Source organism: Pleuronectes platessa, chromosome 22 (assembly GCF_947347685.1).
Source record: "Pleuronectes platessa chromosome 22, fPlePla1.1, whole genome shotgun sequence".
Lineage (NCBI taxonomy): Eukaryota > Metazoa > Chordata > Actinopteri > Pleuronectiformes > Pleuronectidae > Pleuronectes > Pleuronectes platessa.
Window position 1 is genome coordinate 3780400 of NC_070647.1, and position 9441 is coordinate 3789840.

The 9441-nt window shown below is 40.0% G+C and overlaps 2 long non-coding RNA genes across 4 annotated transcripts; one reads left to right on the top strand and one right to left on the bottom strand.

Moving 5' to 3' along the window:
• Window positions 1–2181: 2181 nt before the first annotated feature.
• On the top strand, window positions 2182–4971 carry LOC128428799 (uncharacterized). Of its 2 annotated transcripts, XR_008333840.1 has the most exons (6): window positions 2182–2280; window positions 2689–2871; window positions 3491–3577; window positions 3705–3769; window positions 4337–4484; window positions 4715–4971. It is a non-coding gene; the product is annotated as an uncharacterized LOC128428799 (long non-coding RNA). The 2 variants fall into 2 exon arrangements; XR_008333841.1 differs by lacking the exon at window positions 3705–3769.
• A 1428-nt stretch (window positions 4972–6399) lies between these two features.
• Window positions 6400–9191, bottom strand: LOC128428824 (uncharacterized). Of its 2 annotated transcripts, XR_008333842.1 has the most exons (6): window positions 9093–9191; window positions 8502–8684; window positions 7796–7882; window positions 7604–7668; window positions 6889–7036; window positions 6400–6658 (listed from the first exon to the last, which is right to left on the bottom strand). It is a non-coding gene; the product is annotated as an uncharacterized LOC128428824 (long non-coding RNA). The 2 variants fall into 2 exon arrangements; XR_008333843.1 differs by lacking the exon at window positions 7604–7668.
• Between the last annotated feature and the right edge of the window lie 250 nt (window positions 9192–9441).

The window sequence follows — 9441 nt, forward strand, 5'->3', positions numbered from 1 at the left end:
ACCGCCTTAGTTAAGTACTTGAGGGAATTTAAATAGTGGGCTGGGTTCAATAATTGTTAGCCTGTGGTGAAATATAACTGTCAGGTGGAATCAAAGGGTGTCGTTTTGGAAAACCATTTAAAATGCACTTACATATAAATGTGTTGAAAAGACATTTCAACTTGTCTCCCGGGTTTCCCCGCCCCCACTGTCGGTCAGACATGTAGACCACCCATGTTCCACCACCTAAGCACCAGGGGGAAAGTAGCAGGTATGACAGCCAGTAATGAAAATGCTGTGTCCCCCACATTAGTGATGGAGTGCCACAATATCACATGAAACAATCAATAACGCCTTACGTCACTTATATTCTTCACAGTCAATGAATTGTGACAGTTTTGCTGACAGCTGCTAAGGGAAAATTCAGAGGTCCATCGTCTGTATTTTGCCAAATCATTTAACATCTTCCCTACAAATGCTAAAACTGAAACAGACATTCTTTGGGTACTAAATAACATAGTTTACTTACCACTGTGACACTGTAATCGAGGTAACACTTAAAATTCCAAATCCTTGTATGTGCAAATTGTCTGAATGTAGCGAAAGCTTAGAAAACATGAAATGTACTTAATTAATTTCTCTTTGTGAAGAATTTGTGATGTGCATGGAACTTTGAATGTATCATATAATGCAAATGGAAATAGTAAGAAATAAAGGAAAATGTACTCAATGTAAAATGTAAATAAATGTAAAAAATGTAATAAAGGAAAAATTTCTAAAACCTACCTTTTTCAAACAGGACCCACAAGATAAGTAATTCATACTTCAGAGAGACCAAAAATGCAACAGTTGTAAAGGAATATTTTCTCCTAGTTAAAGTCATGAAGTGATGAACCCCACAGAGGCTCTCAGCTTAGTTTAATTTAACCAACATTTGCAGATTTGCACATTTTAAACTACATGAATAAATAGTGATCTGAATCATAGAAGTATCAGCAGGATCATGTAAGTTATGCAGAGGATTTTGCACGATAGAGCTAAAAGGGGTCTGGACAGTCCAACACGATCAGTGATTTATTTCAAAATAATATTAACACCCAACTCAGATCACTTACCCTCCAGACTTACAGTAAACTACAACAGGTTCATAATACTACAATATGAATTATACTATAGGCTAGGTTAACCACGCTGTTCGGAATACCACACTGGATTATCCCCCAGAAACCTTCCTCTGTGATGCTCTCCTCCTGAGACTTGCATCACACCAGTACACCTGCAGATCCCAGTTGCCATCTGGTGCAAATTGTGCAGCGGCTTGGACTCTCTTGATATGTGCCTGCAGGTCTAGTTTGAAATATCTAACGGAGCTCCACCGTCTTAATCTTTTTCAGATTTCATAGAACTATAGCTATGTCTGTAATTTTCATTTAGAAATTGTACATTGAATTACCAGCTTTTTGAATAAATATTGAATTAAAGACATTTTTCACAATCATTCTCTTTGGCACAACTTTGAAAGGTTTTGCCAACACCTTTATCACAGTTTGTAACAACCCAGTCTCATCAGAAAATGTTCAATGGTAACGTTGGTCCACTTGGACCGACGTTACCATCTCACAATCTGGCCTCTCAGATTGTGAGATGGTAACATTTAGTCCTCCCATTGTTTTGCATTGGCGTGTTCTCACGTCACGTGACTCTCAAGCTCCCGTCTGCGGAGAGGAAAACATGGCGGAGATTCCTTGTTTTTTCAGATAAAAATATAATTTTGTAACTTAGTTTGGGCATAAAAATACATTCTGACACCATTTCTAGCGAGAAATGTGGTCTTTGCTTCCACAGTCTTCAGCCAGTTCGTGCTTATGATAAATATTTTAATAGTTATCACGCATGTTTTTATCGTTGCTATGATGGTTGCCATGGCACCACGGGCGCAGCTTGGTGTTTAAATCACAGTCCCTGCGTGGTGTCCTTCAGTGATCGTGAATGTTATTCATGTTATATAATAGTAATATTTGAGGCTAGATTACATCTCTAATGAGAAGGATCATGCGAGTCTGTTTATACCGAGGCCGGCCCGAGTGCGCGACCGGCCCGAGTGGCGCGAGCCGAGCGGCCCGAGCGGCGCGAGCCGAGCGGCCCGAGCGGCGCGAGCGCGCGAGCGGCCCGAGTGCGCGAGCGGACATGACGTGTGGCTGTCGTAAAAACCCTATTTGTAAACAACCAGCCCTTTAACTCGGGGCTGCGTCATAAACACGGCGCGCTTGGAAGACCACGATGTCATCTTCCTTCTGTCAGGTAAGTAGTTTATTGTTTTTAAAGATCGTTACGTTCTAGGTTTACAGTCCGAGTGCGGAGAGAGTCCGTCAATCCACACTATGGACGCTGTTCATCAGCTAATACGCCATTGTTAGCCACATGCTTCAGCCCACGGTAGCCTGTGCTACCTGGGAGGTGAATACATGGTTGTTGAAAGCAGTTCAAGACGCTTAGCTCATCATTGAGGGACGCTACAATATAAATATAAACATGAATTTGATTTATGAATGCTTTAGATTAATAAGGAGTGTATTTGTCTACCATTACTCCACAATATCAGGTCAATTTGGTTTAATGTATAGTATGCACTATGACAATAATGTTTCCATGTTATGGAGTTGCGATTCATTTTATAAAACAATTGCTATGTTCTGTTTTTTAATCAAGGAGGATCCCAGTGAAGCTACAGGAGTTTCATTAACGTCAACAACTTGGACCAAACAGTTTGTTTTGCTTGATGAAGAGCAGGAAGGGCAGCCTGGAGAGAAAGAGAAGCCGGGTTGAGCCCACTACCATCATCCACGTACCACGAGGAAGATGAGGGAGAGAAATGATCCTACCATTAAAGAGGTACTTTTAAGTTACATACCAGAAAAAACATTTTATATAATTTGCCAAATATACATTTTTATTAAATCCCCAAAGTACACTTGCTGAAATACAAGTTAATATCACACTGAAAGAATTTTGATCAATCATGCTTCCCTGCTGTGATTGTTTAACTAGGAAAACAACTTTTTCCACAGGAAGGCAAGTAAATTTAAGGAATACATGTGCAAAGTTTTCCTCTGTTATGTATAATGATGACCCCCATCAAACATAATGTTAGCAATATTTACACCTTTTAATTTATACTGTTTATTTCTGTCTACATGTGTGAATTTGCCTTCATTAGTTTCAGAAAAGAGCGATGATGTATCGGTCAGTGGGCGGCAGCACGAGACTCCGCAAACTAGTCTGTAAGCAAAGCAGACGAAGGCATCGAGGTTGCGGCCTGCCATCATTGTTATTTTGCTTAAGGGACTGAATATGTTTCATGTAGAAATATTAGCATTTCCCTTATATCTACCAAAACTGCTTGTTTCACAGACTGCAGTTTTGTTTTGATCCGATGTGGTGTGCAAATACAACCGTATCTGCAATGGGTTGTGGGGCATTAACATTTGTAACTCTAATTTTGTTTTGACAGACTGTGAAAAGAACGTTGAGAACATCACCACTCTACAGGAAGACACAGTCCAGTAATGGGTGTCAGAAGTTCAGTAGTGAACGACAGGTACTGTGGAAAAATATGTGTCATTGTTGTACAATGTCCTTTGACTCTGTTTAAACAAGGTCAACACAAAAAGGTTTGATTGTAAACTGATATCGGTATGAATTCATGTTATTCTCCTCGTCAAAAGAAACAAACAATCCAAATTACCTGCAGAAAGCCCTTGATGGACGCTTCAGCTGCATCGTCAGACTGGTGAGACAGCAAGATGCCAACTTTAATGCCAATTTATTTGTGTAACATTCTGTGACCAAATGTATAGATAACTTTTTGTAGATTGTAAAAATAGATAACCCATTTATTACAAAAAAACTACACTAGAATTATCGCACTGCGTTGTATGACTCCGCTAACCAGAGCAGTGTCCGTCTACATATTTCTACATATTTTCTCTCATATAAATGACACTGTATCTCTTGACAACTGAAACCATAAGATGAGGTCAGTGTGGCCTTGACCTTTTTACTTTAAGACAAATACAAAGTTAGACAATCCGAAAACATGCAGTTATGCCTCCGGCGACTCGCTATTGCAGAGGCATTAAAACCGTAGTGTAGTAGATTGGATTTTATTGGTGTTACATTGGACATCTTGTATGGGTACACCAAAAAATATATTTGGTTTCACATTCTAGATGGCAATAAGCAGAGTCATCAACTCAGGAAAAATATTTCTGTAGAAAAGAAAGCCTTGTATGTGTGTATGTATACATACACACAAACGCACTATTGAGACGTTTTGTTTTTTATCATATATTCTCAGGCAGTACTGATGCATTTACTGAGACGGGACGTGAGGGCCTACTCTGCGTGCTCAGAGTTCAAGCCCAGCAGGCTGCAGCGGGCCTGACATATTCTGGAACAGCAGCACAGTCTTTGGATGACTCCTCTGAAGATGAAAACATGGCGAGGTACTTCTCCACTGATGAAGAACTGTGAGGGCTGTGATTAGCTACACTCTCTTGCTACAATGCTACTCATGCTACTCCCTGGCAGCCTTAGGAAGGCATTAGCTTGCTGTGTGGTAGCTGTTAGCTTCAGCATTTTTAGTTTTTAGTGGCCTGTCTGACGTTTATGTTAAAAAAAAATCAGAGGGAACCATCTTCATAATTTAACACTATGGTTTGTTTGTGTCCTTCAGTTCTTCTCAAGAGAAGCAGTACAGGTGTGCCTCAGCTCCACGGTCCCTCCTGCAGCCTCCGCTCCTGATGCTAACCTCATGTCTCCATCACACCAAGCAGCAGACCTGGATTGACAGACCTTTCTCCAGAGCTGCCCCCTCCCTCTGAAACCCCCCTCTCCAAAACACTATTTGTGTAGTTTTTAAAGTATTTTTTGCATGAGAATTGTTGATCATAACATTTCCAGCAGATGCCTTAATATAATGTTTGTGCACAATAAATGACATTGATCATAACATAATGGTATTTCCTTGCACTTCTACACCATGATATTGTCAGATAAGATGCTGATTACATTAAAGCAGTGAATGCTCTGCTTTAAGCAACATAAACACACAATGATTCAATGGATCTGAAGTAGAATGGGCACATTACATTCTGTAGAGAATGCCTCAGTTATGGAAGTCAGAAAATAACTTTCTTTATCTGAGGTTCCAGCCATTTATAGTCACAGCAGAGCACACAGGTCTGGTTGTCTAAGTGGCGCCCATATCATTGTTTAAGATGTGTAACATCAAGTTTGTGTTTCAGTGCAAAATTAGTCATTAGTCAAGAGTTCACCATCTTGTTTACACTAAAATTAGGTGACCCAGATGTTTCACAATGCAATCTGATAAGGTCTTATGAGAAACATTCTTAACATTAAAGAAATCAACACAGAGGATAGCAATATCTGTTTGACTTTAATCCGTAGCTGATAATCAGCGGCCTGACTTATTCAAACACATTAATACTACAATGAATAAGGCAGGGGTTTTCCATCAGAAATCATTTCTGGGACATTAATTTAAAAGATCTCCAGTATAAGCAAATGTATTCTAAAATTGGTTTATATCCAAGTGTGAGGCTGTCCTGGCACATGGAAATAAGATATATATATATTGTTTGTATTAGCTTTCCCTCAGTTTAGTACTTGCACTTCTTGAAAAGCTCTATATAAATAAGATGTATTAATGTTTATACATTGCCCTCTAGTATATGTTTTCCTAAAAGTCACTGTAGATACAGAAATAACAGTATGGTTCAGGTGACAGTAAGTGGAAGCTGAAGGTAATTTCCATGTGCTCAAGAGAAACATAACGTGACGATATAGTTGATTTCTGATAGAAGGCCCTGCCTCATTCATTGTAGTATTAATGTGTTTGAATAAGTCAGGCTGCCGATTACCAGCTACTGATTAAAGTCAAACAGATATTGCTATCCTCTGTGTTGATTTCTTTAATGTTAAGAATGTTTCTCATAAGACCTTATCAGATTGCATTGTGAAACATCTGGGTCACCTAATTTTAGTGTAAACAAGATGGTGAACTCTTGACTAATGACTAATTTTGCACTGAAACACAAACTTGATGTTACACATCTTAAACAATGATATGGGCGCCACTTAGACAACCAGACCTGTGTGCTCTGCTGTGACTATAAATGGCTGGAACCTCAGATAAAGAAAGTTATTTTCTGACTTCCATAACTGAGGCATTCTCTACAGAATGTAATGTGCCCATTCTACTTCAGATCCATTGAATCATTGTGTGTTTATGTTGCTTAAAGCAGAGCATTCACTGCTTTAATGTAATCAGCATCTTATCTGACAATATCATGGTGTAGAAGTGCAAGGAAATACCATTATGTTATGATCAATGTCATTTATTGTGCACAAACATTATATTAAGGCATCTGCTGGAAATGTTATGATCAACAATTCTCATGCAAAAAATACTTTAAAAACTACACAAATAGTGTTTTGGAGAGGGGGGTTTCAGAGGGAGGGGGCAGCTCTGGAGAAAGGTCTGTCAATCCAGGTCTGCTGCTTGGTGTGATGGAGACATGAGGTTAGCATCAGGAGCGGAGGCTGCAGGAGGGACCGTGGAGCTGAGGCACACCTGTACTGCTTCTCTTGAGAAGAACTGAAGGACACAAACAAACCATAGTGTTAAATTATGAAGATGGTTCCCTCTGATTTTTTTTTAACATAAACGTCAGACAGGCCACTAAAAACTAAAAATGCTGAAGCTAACAGCTACCACACAGCAAGCTAATGCCTTCCTAAGGCTGCCAGGGAGTAGCATGAGTAGCATTGTAGCAAGAGAGTGTAGCTAATCACAGCCCTCACAGTTCTTCATCAGTGGAGAAGTACCTCGCCATGTTTTCATCTTCAGAGGAGTCATCCAAAGACTGTGCTGCTGTTCCAGAATATGTCAGGCCCGCTGCAGCCTGCTGGGCTTGAACTCTGAGCACGCAGAGTAGGCCCTCACGTCCCGTCTCAGTAAATGCATCAGTACTGCCTGAGAATATATGATAAAAAACAAAACGTCTCAATAGTGCGTTTGTGTGTATGTATACATACACACATACAAGGCTTTCTTTTCTACAGAAATATTTTTCCTGAGTTGATGACTCTGCTTATTGCCATCTAGAATGTGAAACCAAATATATTTTTTGGTGTACCCATACAAGATGTCCAATGTAACACCAATAAAATCCAATCTACTACACTACGGTTTTAATGCCTCTGCAATAGCGAGTCGCCGGAGGCATAACTGCATGTTTTCGGATTGTCTAACTTTGTATTTGTCTTAAAGTAAAAAGGTCAAGGCCACACTGACCTCATCTTATGGTTTCAGTTGTCAAGAGATACAGTGTCATTTATATGAGAGAAAATATGTAGAAATATGTAGACGGACACTGCTCTGGTTAGCGGAGTCATACAACGCAGTGCGATAATTCTAGTGTAGTTTTTTTGTAATAAATGGGTTATCTATTTTTACAATCTACAAAAAGTTATCTATACATTTGGTCACAGAATGTTACACAAATAAATTGGCATTAAAGTTGGCATCTTGCTGTCTCACCAGTCTGACGATGCAGCTGAAGCGTCCATCAAGGGCTTTCTGCAGGTAATTTGGATTGTTTGTTTCTTTTGACGAGGAGAATAACATGAATTCATACCGATATCAGTTTACAATCAAACCTTTTTGTGTTGACCTTGTTTAAACAGAGTCAAAGGACATTGTACAACAATGACACATATTTTTCCACAGTACCTGTCGTTCACTACTGAACTTCTGACACCCATTACTGGACTGTGTCTTCCTGTAGAGTGGTGATGTTCTCAACGTTCTTTTCACAGTCTGTCAAAACAAAATTAGAGTTACAAATGTTAATGCCCCACAACCCATTGCAGATACGGTTGTATTTGCACACCACATCGGATCAAAACAAAACTGCAGTCTGTGAAACAAGCAGTTTTGGTAGATATAAGGGAAATGCTAATATTTCTACATGAAACATATTCAGTCCCTTAAGCAAAATAACAATGATGGCAGGCCGCAACCTCGATGCCTTCGTCTGCTTTGCTTACAGACTAGTTTGCGGAGTCTCGTGCTGCCGCCCACTGACCGATACATCATCGCTCTTTTCTGAAACTAATGAAGGCAAATTCACACATGTAGACAGAAATAAACAGTATAAATTAAAAGGTGTAAATATTGCTAACATTATGTTTGATGGGGGTCATCATTATACATAACAGAGGAAAACTTTGCACATGTATTCCTTAAATTTACTTGCCTTCCTGTGGAAAAAGTTGTTTTCCTAGTTAAACAATCACAGCAGGGAAGCATGATTGATCAAAATTCTTTCAGTGTGATATTAACTTGTATTTCAGCAAGTGTACTTTGGGGATTTAATAAAAATGTATATTTGGCAAATTATATAAAATGTTTTTTCTGGTATGTAACTTAAAAGTACCTCTTTAATGGTAGGATCATTTCTCTCCCTCATCTTCCTCGTGGTACGTGGATGATGGTAGTGGGCTCAACCCGGCTTCTCTTTCTCTCCAGGCTGCCCTTCCTGCTCTTCATCAAGCAAAACAAACTGTTTGGTCCAAGTTGTTGACGTTAATGAAACTCCTGTAGCTTCACTGGGATCCTCCTTGATTAAAAAACAGAACATAGCAATTGTTTTATAAAATGAATCGCAACTCCATAACATGGAAACATTATTGTCATAGTGCATACTATACATTAAACCAAATTGACCTGATATTGTGGAGTAATGGTAGACAAATACACTCCTTATTAATCTAAAGCATTCATAAATCAAATTCATGTTTATATTTATATTGTAGCGTCCCTCAATGATGAGCTAAGCGTCTTGAACTGCTTTCAACAACCATGTATTCACCTCCCAGGTAGCACAGGCTACCGTGGGCTGAAGCATGTGGCTAACAATGGCGTATTAGCTGATGAACAGCGTCCATAGTGTGGATTGACGGACTCTCTCCGCACTCGGACTGTAAACCTAGATCGTAACGATCTTTAAAAACAATAAACTACTTACCTAACAGAAGGAAGATGACATCGTGGTCTTCCAAGCGCGCCGTGTTTATGACGCAGCCCCGAGTTAAAGGGCTGGTTGTTTACAAATAGGGTTTTTACGACAGCCACACGTCATGTCCGCTCGCGCACTCGGTCCGCTCGCGCACTCGGGCCGCTCGCGGGCTCGGGCCGCTCGGGCCGCTCGGCTCGCGCCGCTCGGGCCGCTCGGCTCGCGGACTCGGGCCGGTCGCGCACTCGGGCCGGCCTCGGTATAAACAGACTCGCATGATCCTTCTCATTAGAGATGTAATCTAGCCTCAAATATTACTATTATATAACATGAATAACATTCACGATCACTGAAGGACACC